A 15,944-nucleotide genomic window follows, 5' to 3' on the forward strand; every position below is an offset into this window, starting at 1 on the left:
TTTTTAAAACAATTTAAACTTTTATGTTGGTTGAAAACATATATATAAAAAAAAAGTAGATCCAAAATTGTATGTATTAGATACATTTTGATTCTTCTGTCATATGATCTAAAACTGGTGTCTCCAAACATTTTAGCCAGTAGGCCATATTGGCTCTTTCACAAAGCTACGATCCAGTTAATTCATCATACCACTGTAATGAACAGCATTTATAATGAACAGCATTTATGAGGAACAGCATACATGTTTTTAAATGAGGGAGTGAGATTTTTGTGATTGGATTTATGTGCTATGATCTTATGAAAAGTCTTGTTTTTTAGACATTTATGCAGTTTCACCTAATATAAATTTCTTAAAGCTGTTTTTAAACATTTTCAAAAATATATTTTTGTCCCAGAATATTACAGATTTCTTTATGTACTTTACTTTTCAGTAGTTTTATCTCCCCATTGTCACAATTTATCAGTGTATTTTATTTACACTTTTCTCTGAGGCAAACTTTCTCTCATAAGTATTTTATATTTTGGGTAAGTTTTGTGTGAAAAAAACATCTCCAAGATTAAAATAAATTACTACATAAAAAGAACAAAAATTAAGTTTTAAATAAAATCACTACTGAAAATTTCTATGAACCGACCTAGCATAGTACTATAAAAGTTAGAAAGATAACACACGAAACCTTTAAGTAAGTGCGAAGTATTGTAATTGTAAAAAATTTAGGATATCATGTTTTAATGAAAATATCCATTTTGACCTCTCTTCAATCTATTTAAATGATTTTTTGTGTGACATCTGTACGCACGCACAGAATAAAGAGACTCTTTCCCCCAAAATGGATTTAGGAGAGATTTTTTTCATGATGTCTGTACGTATGTATCTTGCAAAATTCAAAAACAAGTAGTCTTAAATTCTCTATATGGCACTGCTATAACATTTAGTTGTGCACCTCCCTTTTTGATTGCAATCTGCTGCATCAAAAGTCTCTCTCTATATATATATGTATATATATACGCACTCTGTTACCTGGCTCGATGAGCTCATTTTTTTTATTCTTATATGTTTGTAAATTGTGCATCTTTTTCCTTTAAAAGTCACTGAATTATGGTGTTCTTGTATTTCGGGTCAGGTTTTTATTACTTTAGTTAATCTGCATGCAATAATTGTAGAATTATCAACAATTTAAAAGTTGTTTAAGTGCTACGAAGCCTAATGAATGTGCCATTTGTTTACAATTTAAACTCTTGCTTTGTTTGAAGTTGTTTTGAGTTTTTATGTATTTTTGCCTTGTCGCAAAGTGAGTGAGAAATATATCTCTAATGGAATTCAAGGAAATAAGTTTAAATGAAATGCAGCAAAAAATGTGTATAATTTAAAGGACATATGAGGAGGTCATGCATGTCCATGTGAGATTTTTTATACATACAGTGTTACAGTATTTCACTCATTGTAAATTTAGAAATGTTTGTATAATATGTTTTACAAAGAATGTGCATGATAGGCAATGTATTTCTGGATTGGCTGTTATACGAAACAGTTATTGCATATTCTATTTGTAATTTAAAATTTTATAACATTATTTTAAAGAAATCCCTAGTGGTCCAGATCGTTAGTGCTCACGGGCCAGATTTGGCCCTCAGGCCATAGTTTGGAGACCCATGATCTAAAAGAGAGCTGACCTAGTCCATGCTACTGGTGGATTGTGATCATGCTTAATCATTAGCCTTACATATTACATTGTTATTTGTATTTTTCTTATACATCAATCGATAATATCACCTAGTCAAAAGCATATCATCATGTTCTTAACCCTCCAAACATTACAGATTTTGAAGCATTAGAAATTTCAGAGTTTTCCGAAATGTCATAAATATATTTTCTTTCTTATAATTCTAGAATGACTCTCTCACTTTGTACCTCGAATCCTTTCCTTCCAATACACATGCAATCCAAAATTAGATTCATCTGGCAGAAAATTTCAGTTATAATAAGTGGTAAAGCCATCCTTGAATATGGAATTTTACATCCATAACTCTGAAGGGTTAAAATGATTAGACAGCATCTAGAATGAACATTTCACATTTTTTATGCATTGTGTAATGCTCTTCTTTTTGGAAATCACTTTTTATATGCTTAACTTCAATAATTTTTTTAATCTATTTTATGTTTTTCTTCCAACCAGAGCAGTTTATTGTTCCAAGTAAGATTATTCCTTAAGTTCTCTGCAAGTTGTAGGAAAACTGTTGTATGGCTTGCTGTTGAGATTTGTGGAGGAAGCCATTCTTTCCTTCCTAAAACTATTTTGTTTACATTTCCTTTTGATTCATTAATCTGTACAAACCCATGTATACTAACTCTCAATGCTTACTATCTTTTATTTCCAAAAATCATAAGAGGAAAAATATTTAGATCTTATAGATTTATCTCTTTACAAGTTTATAAACTTTTATAAAAAATATGTTTTATGTGTCCATGAAATATCTTTTAATTATGCATATTTTCTGTAATTATTAGAAAAATTATGTTCAATAAAAGTATTGTTTCTGCTAGATTTATGTACTATAATGAAACAATAATAAGTTTGTGTGTTAGCATTCTGATTGTAGGTGTAGGCATCTGTACAGTTAATCCAAATGCTTTATTTAATTGAAATTTTACATGCTGCATATATAAATATTTTTAGGTAGAGTCTTGAAATTTCACTTTTAAGGTTGATGTAGGTAATAAAAAAAGATAATTTTTAAAAGATAATAAAAAATGAAAAGTTTACCAACAGTAAGGCCCCTGCAGGCTAATTTATTAATTAAAGATATTATCAGAACTTAATATTATCAGATTTGTAGAAATGGTTTCCTGGTTTTTAAATATTGATTACTCTGAACTAATATTTGAAGCAGAAAGATGCTTAAAGCCGATTGAAATGATACTGTTGTTAAAATTAAAATTCATATGTACACATGTTCATCTCTCCGATTTATTTCTTCAGCTTTTAGTTTTGAAGTATGTTCAAAATAAGGATATTTTCATGAGGTATTACAAATCTCATCTCACAAGACGTCTCATTCTCGAGTCTTCAGCTGACAGTGAGAAAGACAAAATTATGGTTGAATGGTTAAGAGTAAGTAAAGTTTTAAATTTTTATCTTGATATGAGTTTTATAATATATAAAATTCTGCTTATTATTAACCTTTATTTATTTATTTATTTATCCCCTCACACCAAAGGATGTTGGTATGCCTGCTGATTATGTAAACAAATTAGCAAGGATGTTTCAAGATGTAAACATTAACAAAGATGTTAATCAGCACTTTAAAGATCTTCATTGAAATAGTGGTTCTTGGGTTGGTAAGTTACAAATTTTTGTCACTTTTTTAAGGTGATAAGGTGCTTTATATCCATGCTTCTTAACATTTTATGTGTACTCCTTAGGAATATGTCTGTAATTCGTCTACTTTTTATATGGTTATATAAAATAATAATGTGTATTGTATTAATGGGAATGTTATATATAATTATACCAGTATCCATTTTGAACAATCAGCTATTAAGAATGGTCATTATAGTAATAGGCCTCGTATATTTCAAATAGGTAAAATTTTATTGTTAATTTGTTTCTGGTGAATTTTGGCTCAGGGAGGGAGGAGAAAACAATTACAGACATAATGAGTATTATGCTTAAAATAAACATAAAAAAGTTTGTATCACCAATTTATCATTAATGACATTGAGTTGTCAAACTTAAATGCATTTACTTGAGACATCACTACCAAAATGGGTTAGAGCTTATTTCTTTAGCAACAGACAGCTATAGACGTCCTATTAAGAGATATTCTTGTGGTAGACAGACAGAATGTGCACACACACATGATACGTTTTTTATTTGCACATCTAAAATATGTATATCCAGAAATATATAAAATTTTCATCATGGTAGCTTCTGTAATTTTAACATTCCTATACATTAAAAACTGGCTTATCATTTAATTCTGTTTTATGTATGAAGATACTGTTCAAGAAATAATTTTATTAAACAGTAAGACTGAAAATTTGGTCAGACTTTTTGAATTAATCTTTCTATAATTTTTCATTAAAGAAACATTGATTTTTTTTATATGGCTGGTTAAAAGAGCTAAAGAAAAGAAATGTCTTATTCATTTACTGCTTGTGAATGGTACAGCAATATCAGAAACCCTTGGGATTGGGGCATGACACAGCAGTCAGTTCCCATACATATGATGCCACATTGCTTGTAGCATTACCTACTGTTTGCAAAGTGGCTATCGTTCTGTTTTCTTTAATGGTTTATAGCAGGGGTTCTCAACCAGTGGTACACGTACCACTGGTGGTATGCAAGAGAAAAATAGGGGGTATGCAAAGAAGCTAAGTATTTTTAACTATTAAATTCAAAAATTAAAACCCCAACATCCTAGTTGAGTTTTTTTTCTCTAACACTTGTAAATTTATGCAAGAGTGGTGGTGTAGTAGTATTTTGTAGTGGTGGTACTAAAGGTTTTCAATTTTTGTTTAGATGGTACGCACTCATCAAAAGGTTGAGAACCGCTGGTTTATAGTAGAGACCAGGGGTTGGCCTGTGAGCCAAATCTGACCTGCAGCCTGCTTTAATACAGCCCATAGCTTAATATTGTATTTAAATAAAAAAATTTTAATGCAGCTGCCAGTAATTGGGTTGAGAAGTTCTAAAAAATAACTATTGGGATCACATCTTTGCATTTATAATCTGCCGTTGCCATAGAACAAATGTTGCCAGTTTTCTCAATTTTTCTTTAGTAGTACATGTTGTATTGTTTGTCATGTCTTTTGGTGTTTAGTGATTATCAGCACTCTGTGTTGTTTTATTATTTTCATTTTATTTTACTTATTACCAACTACTCTCATTTCACTCTCAAGACCTTGGAAAAGTGGAGGTAAAAGGTGGAAAGTGAAATTTGATAGTTGTGGTATTAAAGCAGAATGAATATTTGGCTATGAAATTAAATGATAAAGTATTGTGTTTATTGCATAATATAATAGCTCTGTGAAAAGCGTAGTTCCTTCTGTGAAATATATATCCTTACCAAACTAAGCACTCAAAACAATATTTAAAGTTCACAGAAAATGAATGATTGTTAAAACTGGAATGTTTAAAATAGAGTGCTTCATTACAATATGATTTATTTGCAAAATTAAAAATTTATAATGAAGCAGTAAGTAACTTACGAACAACTCATTTATAAGCTGCCAAAAAAAAAAAAAAAGATCGGAAGGCCTTCAGATTTTACTTTACGCCCAAAGAAGCTTTTTTTTAACGTTTTCTGTGTTACCTGTATTTGCTAAATATCATGTTCGTGAAGAACTTGAACCATTAAATTCAGTTTAATGGTTCAAGTTCAATTCAGTTTAATGGCAGTATTGCAAAATAATTTTGAAATGAGTATATCTTTGGAATTTCTGATACACAGTCTCATGCCCTGGAGATAAAATTTTTTCCCCCATACAGTGTTGCCATTGCTTGCTTCGAAATCATTGAGTTTGTTAATACAAAGTTCGTTAAAGTTTTACAAAGTATGAAATAGATAATAAAACAAATTCCAAATTCGGGCTTCCAGATGCCCATATTCAGGTGGAAACTTCTGTTATTCAAAATTTGATGGCTCTAGGTATCGTTGTTTTATCATAGTGCAAGAAACATATATACATTTATGCAAATTCTTCATTATTTAATTTCTTTAAATATAATACAGGGCTCTAATATTTTGTGGTAGCAATTTGAAAAGTAAACTGACTTCAACGTAAAAGGCCAAAAGGCTAATGCCCTGTGGGATAAAAAGAGATAAAAAAGATAAGAAAAAGGAAAAAAAATATGTTTTGATGATGAATTTATTAAATCATGTTTGTTTGTGATAGCTGAAGAAATGTGCCCAGAGGAAATGCATTTGTTTTGATCTGCCAGCCATTCGACGAGAACTGTTAAAAGAGTTGAGCACATTATTAACTGCATTAATAGTCAATTAAAAGACAAAGCAAAAATTTTCATTTTTGTTGGCTGTTGATGTATTGAAAGACTTTAGTGACACAACCAGATTGCTGCTGTTTATTCAAGGAATCAATATTGAGGTGACCTAAGAATTAGCTTCTGTGAATGATCTGCATGGAACAATTACTGGGAAAGATATCTTCAGGGAAGTTGAGAAAACACTAACACAGTTTGTAGTGAAATGAGTTAAAATGTATCACAATTGATGTAGGATGGGAAAGTATTAGTTGGATAATTGTGAAGAAGCTAAATGTTAAACATATCTGGGTAAAATCCTTGTATTATTTATTTGCGTACTGTTTGCGAGAAACACTTCAATCTGTCATGTCTCATTGAACTAGTTGTGTAAGCTATTTTATTCACTTTCATCATCAGTTTCATGATTTTTTTATTAAAGCTAACAAAGTGAAAGGTTATGATTTGCTCTACCATACAGTAGTTTGATGTGTTAGCAATGGAAAATTTTTTTTTGAGACTTTTGAAATAATTGAAATTTTTCGAAATGAGAAAAAGTGTCCAACCACTATTATAGAACATTGAATAACTATAGAAATTATGATTTCTTACAGATATCGTGGGATAGTTTAACAAATTTAACTTCAAATTACAAGGAAAGGCTTGTAATTTAAAGTTAAATTTATTAATTTAACTGTTTGTTATTTTTTCTAATTTAAGTTAAATTTGTTATTCATTTCACGTATGGCCCAACAGCGGCCGAGCGGTAAAGTCGCTGAACACTGGTAGTTCGGTCCAAGGTTCGAATCCCGCGAACGGGCTGGCTGCATGGGTGTTTTTGTGGTTTTCTCCATATATAATGTATATACGAGCCAATCTACCCTTAGAAAGTCCTCCATGAAGGTATCCCTCTCCTTAGGCAGCCCTAGTGTGCTTATATTAGCCCTAGTGTGCTTTACCATAATTAAATACAACACAATACACCATTTCACCTATGAGCATAACTGCTATGCTCACATGTGAAATGAATTCTGTCTGTCTTATTGCTGAAAAATCACGTTAAATGAGTTTAATTGTTTTCCATACTGTAAAAGTGTGAAATCTCCATTCCCCCAAAATTTGTGACAGGTACATTTTGTGAACATAAGTTACAACAATGTTTTTTGGATCTTTTGCAAGCGCAAAGACATCTCCATATTTTAAAATCCATTTGCTTGTGCAACTGAGGACCTTCAAATGCAAGTGATTGATCTGCAGAATGATGATATGCTAAAAATGATGGTTGAAGAAATGGATCTAACTCAGTTATATAAATACCTTTCAGATGATAAATATGATCATAGGGAAACAGACTTCAGTACTGAAGATCCCGAGTTCAAATCCTGAAGAAGGCATGGATGGAAATTATCTGTCTTCTCATAGAAGGTAACAGTGTCTGCCTATTAGATGCCTCCGTAATAAAATGACCACCACTTCTGGCCTTAGTAGTGGCAAAACCCTAAAAATGGCTCGTACCCGCCATTAAAAAAAAAAGAGAAAATCATATTAATGTCAATTTATATCTGTATTTGGGATTACTTACCAATGTGAAAGGAAATTTTCAAAAATGAAGTGTGTATAGTCGCAGCTCAGATCATTATTAACAGTTGGCAGTACTAACTTGGAAGTACTAACTTCGAACTTCAATATGATAAAGTATTATCTTGAAAAAAACAATTGTATTCATCACATTAGTATAAAATTTTAACTTATTCCATTATATATTTATTAATAAACAAAATTATTTTATTTATTTATGAATTTTTTTAGGGGGGGTGGTGTAAATATTAGCAAAATGTGCATAACTATAAAAATATCACTTCCTAAAAAATGTTTTAAACTTTTTTTTTGAAGCCTACCCAGCCCAAAATTTTTGTGATCTGGCCCCTTGTTTTTTTTTGAAAGTTTGCCAATCTCTGGTATAGATTGTAATAGTTCAATGAACAATGTGCATGGATTCATGAATGGTGTGCATCCATCTTTTCTGATGAATCATGATTTTTCATACAGCCGCATGATAGTCATGTTTGTATTGGAACTGATTGTTGGAGTCATTTTACATTATCATATCAACTGAGCACCTGTAATTATGGTATGGGATGTGCTACAAGTCCCATTTGCATCTGTTATACATACCTAGTACTTTTTTTAGCCAATATTACATTGAAGAGATGTTAGAGCTTCCAATAGACCTAAATGTTGAGATCACTTGTGGAGTCAGCTACCAGCAAAGTAATATGTGATTGCATGCTTCACACATTTTGTGACATTGTTTCAACAGATAGCAATTTCCATATCTTTTTTAGGCAGTATGTTCAGGATATTTTTATGGATTTAAAACATCTGCTCTGTCATTGGCCAGAGGCTTGGGCAAAAATAACCACTAATAACTACAACAGATGGACTTTGGCAAAGTGTTAATGCTTCATGGATGCAATATCTTTAGTTGATACCCAGATTTAACTCCACTGTATGCCAAGTCACATAGCAGCAGTTATTGCTACCCATAATGATTATTCACAGTACTGAACTTTAGGTGTTCTGAAATGCCAAACAGCATGCAAGTTTAATCATATCATCCATGTAATTAATTTATAAAATAAATATGAGTTTTTATTTTATATGCATTATGTCACTTTCAAATCCAGCAGTTTATTTTTGTGCCTTTTTTCATGAGTTAGTTCCTGATATCAATTTATTCCACTTGTTTTCTTTATTAATAATTTTTTAAAAATATTTTTTTATAATTTTTTGTATTATTGTTCTTTTCTTCATAATACATTTTATAGGTTCTTTCAATGTGAAAATTCTTAATGCTGGTGCTTGGGCTAGAGGAAGTGAACGGATACAAGTATCATTGCCTCTAGAATTTGAAGATTTTATTCCTGAAGTAGAAGAATTTTATAGACAAAAACACAGTGGTCGTAAACTTCAGTGGTATCATCACATGTCAAATGGCACTGTAAGACTTTATTTTTTCTCCTAGTTGTATATATACAACTTTCTCACATTTACTCTGATTAGGAACAGGGATTCTAAAACTTATTTAGTTTTGTACCACATAAATAAGAATAATATATATATATATATATATACACCATTATGTACCAACATAAATATGAGAAAGTTACATATTATGTACCAGTATATGGGCCACTTTGTATTCATTTTGACCATTCATTTAAATCTTTTGTGTAAAAATTTTGCTATAAAAATAATGTAATATACCATAGTTTTTGATAAATCCTGCTTTAGAATATTGCTATTATACCAAGACTGTGCATAAATTAGAACAATATATTAGTCATAACGTGTGTTACTTTTAAAATTTGTCAAGTCTATCGACTATTAAAAATATGAAAATAACAAATAATGGTATTTTAGCATATAAATATATTATAATATATTGGAGAGTTCAGACTATCTTCCATAACTGTTAATATTCAGAATGATAATTAATTCTTGTTGGTAAGTGAATAAGCACAAATGCAAGTATCATAACAGAATAATTTTATAAATGTAACTTACAGAATGTGAATTTAGAAAAACCTACATATAACAATTTACTTTACATTACAATTAACGATTTACTTAAGATTATAAAGTCACAGTGATGGTCATAAATAGCATTATGGAGAAATATCTTTTTAATTGTATTATTGCATTGGCAGAACTCAAGTCATATTGATGGTAATAAGTAGCATTGTGGAGAAAGTTAAACTTCCTAGTGTTCTTGCTTTGGCAGAGAGAAGATTCAATCTTCTGTCATGTGTGAATGATAATTTTACTGAGAAGTCTCCCATACCAACACCTCCTAGAACTAACTCAAGGCCACGGCGCGTTTCCCAAGAGGAGGTGTGACGTCAGTGTCAGTAGGGATTGTATTTCATTTAACTCTCCCCACCCAGGACTGTGGTGGGTGGATTTCTGGAGTTTTGACGGTCACTTGGTCAGAAATCGTCCATAAGAACAGTCGACATTTTCTTTCTTTTTTCAGATATTTCTATATTATAAGTATTCCACTTTATTATTTGTTTTTCAAATTTTTGATATGGTTTACACATGCTGTGTACCTAACTGTAAAGGGAAATATCCAAATGGTCCAAAAGTACAGGTTTCTTTTTTCCGAAAGAGAAAGAATTCTTAAATAAATGAATAAAGGCGATTCATAGAAGCAATTTCAAGCCAAAAATATTTTCGAAGGTAAGTTGCATTTTTTTTTTTTCCCTTTAATGAATAAGTTTATACTTATCTGTGCTTTAAAAAGTGCTTCTGTGTTAAGTATGTTATAATTATCATAAACTAAAGCGAGTACATACATTTATAGAAAGTAAACATATTTAATCTTATTGTAAGTCTAATAGTGATTATATAAGTATGATGATTAATTTAATTTATAGCAGATAGTACTGTTTATCATCATGCTAATCGTTCAATCTATAGCAGATTGCATTCTTTATCGTCATGCTAGTCAATTTGTAGTAAATAGCATCATTTACCAAGTTAAGTAAATTAAACAAATGTGTGACTTAAAAGTAGGATTAGATTAAATGTAGGACTAATAAAAATTCAAAATGGTAAATACATTTTGTATGTTGCAAAATGCTTGCATTTAAATATCTCGATACATTTGTCACAGGAACAGCGTATTTATTAAAATCCGAAGACCTTGAAAAATCTTGATAATATATCTGTAACTAATACCAATTTTGTTTCTGATGTTAATGCGAAAAAATACGCTATTTAAATTTTTGTGAGTTCATGCCTGATATTCTTAAAATTCACTTAATATAACATAAATCATTAAATATGAAGTTTTACAAAATCTTGTATTTAATTCTAGTTTAGATAATTAAATCCGATTATAACAATATTTGCATGCAAGTGTTTCGTATTTTTTGTAAGTAAATAATTAAATTTATGCAACACTTTATTTGACAAAAGAATTTTCTATCTAATTAGACATTATTCTTCAAAACTAGTACCTGTTTCACTTTATACAATTAATAGATAAGTATGATTTTCTTTCTATTAGTCGTGAATAAACATTAACTTATATTATTTAGTAGAATAAACAAACCAAAATATGAATTTTTACCTGCTACAGGGAATGTATGCATTTCTATATATTTGCACGTATTAAAATTTACGAAATTCTGAGTTTCATTTATTTTTTGTCAAAGGTATTCATTATGTATTCCCTCTTCATTTACTTGTATAGTGCAATATCAATGCAACTTTTCTATGTGTATATGTTAAAGTTCATGAAATTTTTTTATTGTGTTTTGATTTTTAAATTTAATTACTTCATATATATATATATATATATATATATATATATATGTTAAAAATCCTAAAATTCTCTTTCTTCACCCCAAATATATTATTTTAAATTGTATATTTTGTATAGCAGTATGTCGAAGCAATTTTTTTTTTCCCAAAGAAATCGAATATATTGTCATACATATATACGCATGCATATACATACGTATGGAAATAAAAATGTATGGCATCATATTTCATAAAGACTACAATTTAAGTTCTTTCTAAAGATAGAAATGTAGTCTTTATGAAATATGATGCCATACATTTTTATTTGATGAAATGCAGTCTGTGATAAAAAAAAAAAAAAAAAAAAAAAAAAAAAAAAGCAATATTTATTGTTTCCCGTTTACAGACAGTTTTGAATAATTTTGAATTGACTGTAAAGACAATTTCGATGATTTTCTTCTTTTCCTTTATTGGAACAATCCTTCCTCTTTTTAGTTGACTGATTGAAAATAAACATATACATGTTATCTAAAGTATTTCTGTATAAATTGTTTCGAATTGTAATGTATAATTTAGTGCATCCTAAGGGCATTATATGTTAGTAATTTTATTCGGCAGTAATAATGCAATGATAGTTGTGTTTTTCATTTGTTGTGTTCTACATTCCAGTTTAGGATTTGTTACATTTGCCTTCCACACAATAGTGCTAAATCATGTTATAAAATTTCCCTGTAAAGATCAGAGGTTAGCTATTTAGATCTATATCAGACCTCTATCAGAGATTTGATATTTGCCATTTAAAATGCAAAATAATATGCAATTCTCTCTGTGCACCTAATGTCTCAAATAATTATAAAAACTTATTTAAATCATTGCAAGCTTAGCGTTATTTGTTTCAAACATGAGTATTTATTATTATTCGGCAACATATGTCAAAAATAAGATATATTACTTATACTTATCAAAGATGTTTATTAGTCAAGGCATAAATTGTTGTAAGTATAATTAATATGACCCTTGACCAATAAACATCTCTGATTAATTATATTTGTTTTCAACTAATGATTTTATGTTGCTACATGATTCCAGGTAAATTAGCTTCATAATTTAAATCAGTTAGAATTTATCTCAATTTTTTAGGATCTATATCCTGCCTTCATGTCTTAAATTGTCTTTCTGTTTAATTATTGCGTAAAAATAAAATTCCGATTCATTAAGTGTGAAGTTTCTTTCGTTAACAAGAGTTTCTCAGCGCTTAAATTTAGTAACATCAGTAATAACTTTTAATGGAATTAAAATTTCTAGTTATTCGTATCAAAAACATTCTAAAAATAAAAATCTCGGTTCTTCACATTCTAATGAAAGCAAGGTATTTTCCAGATTTATAAACGATGAGAATTAAATATAAAAATTTCAATTTTTATATAAGCCTTTCAAATGGATATTTAAGAAGGCACCCTTAAAGTTGGCTAGGACGAAAGTATCCCTACTGCAGTGACGTCACGAACTGCGCGCCGTGGCCTTGAGTTAGTTCTAGGAGGTGTTGCCCATACTCATTTTATTCTCATTATTGGTTAAGTTTCACATATTGAATCCTTAAAGTCTTATGATTCTGTTATGGAAAACTGATTTTATATCTTTAATTTGTTAAAAATTTTACAGAAAAGTGTTACTTATTTCAAATGAGATGTTCCCACTTGGAAAATAGATAGATCCCATTATAACATAAAAGACACCCATCAAGATAATATTCCATTTGAAAAATGCTGTTGAAATCTTGAATTAAAATTTTAAAAGCAAAAATTTGTCTTTAAAAAATCATTAAAAACATCATCAGAATGTTTTTCCTGTATTTCTATTATTATCAGTGAACTTCTTTTGTTCCTTATTTTATTTTATTTATTTTAAATAGATCACTTTTAACAATGCTCTTGGAAAGTTTGATTTAGATGTAACTGCATTCCAAATGGCAGTTCTGTTTGCTTGCAATCAACGACCGCATGACAGAATAACATTTGAAAATCTACGATTGGCTACAGAACTTTCTGACGCTGAATTAAGAAGAACGTTATGGGTAGGTTTTATTCGTTTTTATTGCTTTTTTTTAATTTACTCATTTTCTTAAGTTTTGAAAATGGATGGATATAGGTTTATTAGTTAACACTACTGAACATAAATATATTTCCATCAATTAAAATCTACAACCACATGAGATTTTCATTAATTAAAGTGCACGTGAGAAAAAACTGTTAGAAAAATAAAAATTATATAAAAAAATATAAAATTATATAAAAAATTTTCCTATAAAATTTTAATAATCTTAAAGCTTTTTTTCTTAATTTGAAATGAGGACAACTTCTCTTGTTATTGTGTATCACTTTCATTAATAAGATTCATTCAGAGTATAAATTGATATTTATAGATTAATTAGTAAATGTGTAATTATAATCTATGTGCAGGTATGGTAGAATCACTTAAAACATTATTAGTATTGTTATATCAAGCTTGGATTTGATATTTGTAATGCAAAATGTTATTAAGAGACATACTTCTATACTTTACCCTTCATTTTTTCATATCTATTAGTGCTGATTCTGAAATGTATTAAAACTTGAGTGTAGTATTTGATTTGTTAATTTGATTCCTTAACTTTGTAATGAGTATTAATATATGATTTTTCTAAATTTTATTTTTAACTTTGAAAAGAGAAATGCAAAAAGAAAGGATATCTCAATGCTTAGAAAAAAGAGTTCAGGGTGATTTTCTGAAACCAGCTTCTGTATATAACTCTGTTAATTTATACTTGTTAATATGGCAAGTAATGCCATTGAGGATGAAAAATACAGTCTGAATAAGAAATTATCTGTTTGCATATTGCTGAGAAGTAAGATTTAAAATTCAACACACTGACTATGATAAAAGTTGCATTGAGAGAAAGAAGGGGGAAAAAAAGTAGTTGTACTTCTGAAAATAAATTCCAAATTTAAAGAATAATATTAAGGAATTACATGAAACTATACTGAAGAACAAGCTGAAATACTGAAATATACATATACCTGCAAAGTACAAAAATATTAAATAATTCATTGAAAATATGTTGTTAAAAATGATAGTACTTGAGTAAGTTAAAAATGGTGGCCAGTTTATTTTGCTCTCATATTAACTCTTCAGATTGTTGATGTGTAATAATGAATGAGTCAATGCAAATGAATATAACTGAAGAATAAAGATGGATCTGCATAGATAAAATTAGACAGGACTATCATAATAACATGATATTCATTAATTTACAGAGTTATTTCTGTAAACATTTCGCTTAAAGGTATTTCTATAATAAGTAAATAAACATTTGTACTAGTTTTTTAGGAGAAAAATGAGAATATTAGGCATTTAAAATTAAGTATTAGAGAAGTTTATTTCACTAGCCCAGTAACTCTAACCAGTAACCCAGTCAAAGTCAGCAAAATTTATTGCAAATATCCAGACTAAGGTAATTTGATAGATGAAATATAACTTGTTGTAAACATTTCCTTAAATTCAGTATGACGAATTTTGTTTATAAAATGAAAATCATTGATGTATGTGGTATTTGAATATTTTTGTTTGCATTTCTGAGTTTCCTGATATTGTTCTGACTATTATTATTGTAATAATATCACAGTATCACAGTGATAGTAACTGTCAAATTGTGACAACTTATCTGTTGCACTGAGAGTTTATGAAATCTCACGTGTACACTGAAAATGAAAGGCATTTATGAGGAGGGATTAGGAAGAAGTAAGGAACTAATGTTTGTTAGCAAAAGAAATCATAATTGTTTTGAATGTTTTGTAAAGTAATTAATTGAACTTTATGAATTGGTTTGACAAACTCTGTTATTTTCAATTAATCATAAAATAAGCAAAGTATCAAAGACAATCATCATTTGTTAAAAATCATTGTCTCTAGATGAATATTTATAAATATCAATATATGCTAGGCATTATTGTTAGATTGTGAAAAATGAAGAATGAGATATATATTGATGCAGAGTTGTTGCTTTGTAGGTCTATTGTGGATGTGGGAGCAATTGCTATGTTGAATCTTCCCCTGTGTAGAAATTTCATGCATTCAAATGCATGCTACTGAATTCATGCATTATGTTTAGATCTTGTCACTGCAATGGCTGTCATTTATGTGTTAAAAAGACAGCGACATAATCTGCATGGATTTGGTGATTAAATCTCATTTCTTTCTCTTTTTCTTTTCTGCATTTATTGAAGCTTGACTTGATCCAAGAGACCGCAGTAGTAGGTTGCGTTGATGGTCTGACGTCCGTGTAAGAAATCTACCAGTAGGACACCCCTTCAATCCCCAAAACCATGGCCAACATTTTCCCCGCAGACATCGAGTTTTGGTTCGTACTTGCATGCTTTGATTCGGGGGTGTAATGATGCACCCATGTCTCATCACTGGTGGCAATTTTATGCAAAGCTTCCCCTTCTTCAAAACGAGTTCGAAGCAGTTGAGAAATGCAAACTCTTGTGGCTTTTTGATCATCATTCAGCAACCTTTGGAACCCAATGTGCTGAGATTTTTCTGAAGCCCAAATGCTTTCTGATGATTGATTGGGCACTTTCATAGCTGACACCAAGTTCTTCCGAAATTT

The 15,944-nt window shown here is 29.5% G+C and overlaps 1 protein-coding gene and 1 long non-coding RNA gene across 6 annotated transcripts in view; one reads left to right on the forward strand and one right to left on the reverse strand.

Moving 5' to 3' along the window:
- The window catches only part of LOC146996995 (cullin-5-like), a 332,836-nt gene that overhangs the window by 166,074 nt on the left and 150,818 nt on the right, over nt 1-15,944 (forward strand). The window contains exons 6-9 of one of the 5 annotated variants that reach the window (XR_015041052.1): nt 2,984-3,115; nt 3,222-3,342; nt 8,815-8,987; nt 13,209-13,370. The exons of 2 other annotated variants lie outside the window; for them this stretch is intronic. The gene's annotated coding sequence lies outside the window, so the exon portion shown is untranslated. Of the gene's footprint in view, nt 1-2,983; nt 3,116-3,221; nt 3,343-8,814; nt 8,988-13,208; nt 13,371-15,944 lie in introns of those variants that run through there. 2 more of the 5 variants (XR_015041053.1, XM_085816410.1) reach the window with 2 other exon arrangements.
- The window catches only part of LOC146996996 (uncharacterized), a 216,420-nt gene that overhangs the window by 150,972 nt on the left and 49,504 nt on the right, over nt 1-15,944 (reverse strand). The gene's annotated exons all lie outside the window — the stretch shown is intronic.

This window comes from Stegodyphus dumicola, chromosome 5, assembly GCF_044657685.1.
Source record: "Stegodyphus dumicola isolate Sdum_Otavi_A_Nest chromosome 5, ASM4465768v1".
Taxonomy (NCBI): Eukaryota; Metazoa; Arthropoda; class Arachnida; order Araneae; family Eresidae; genus Stegodyphus; species Stegodyphus dumicola.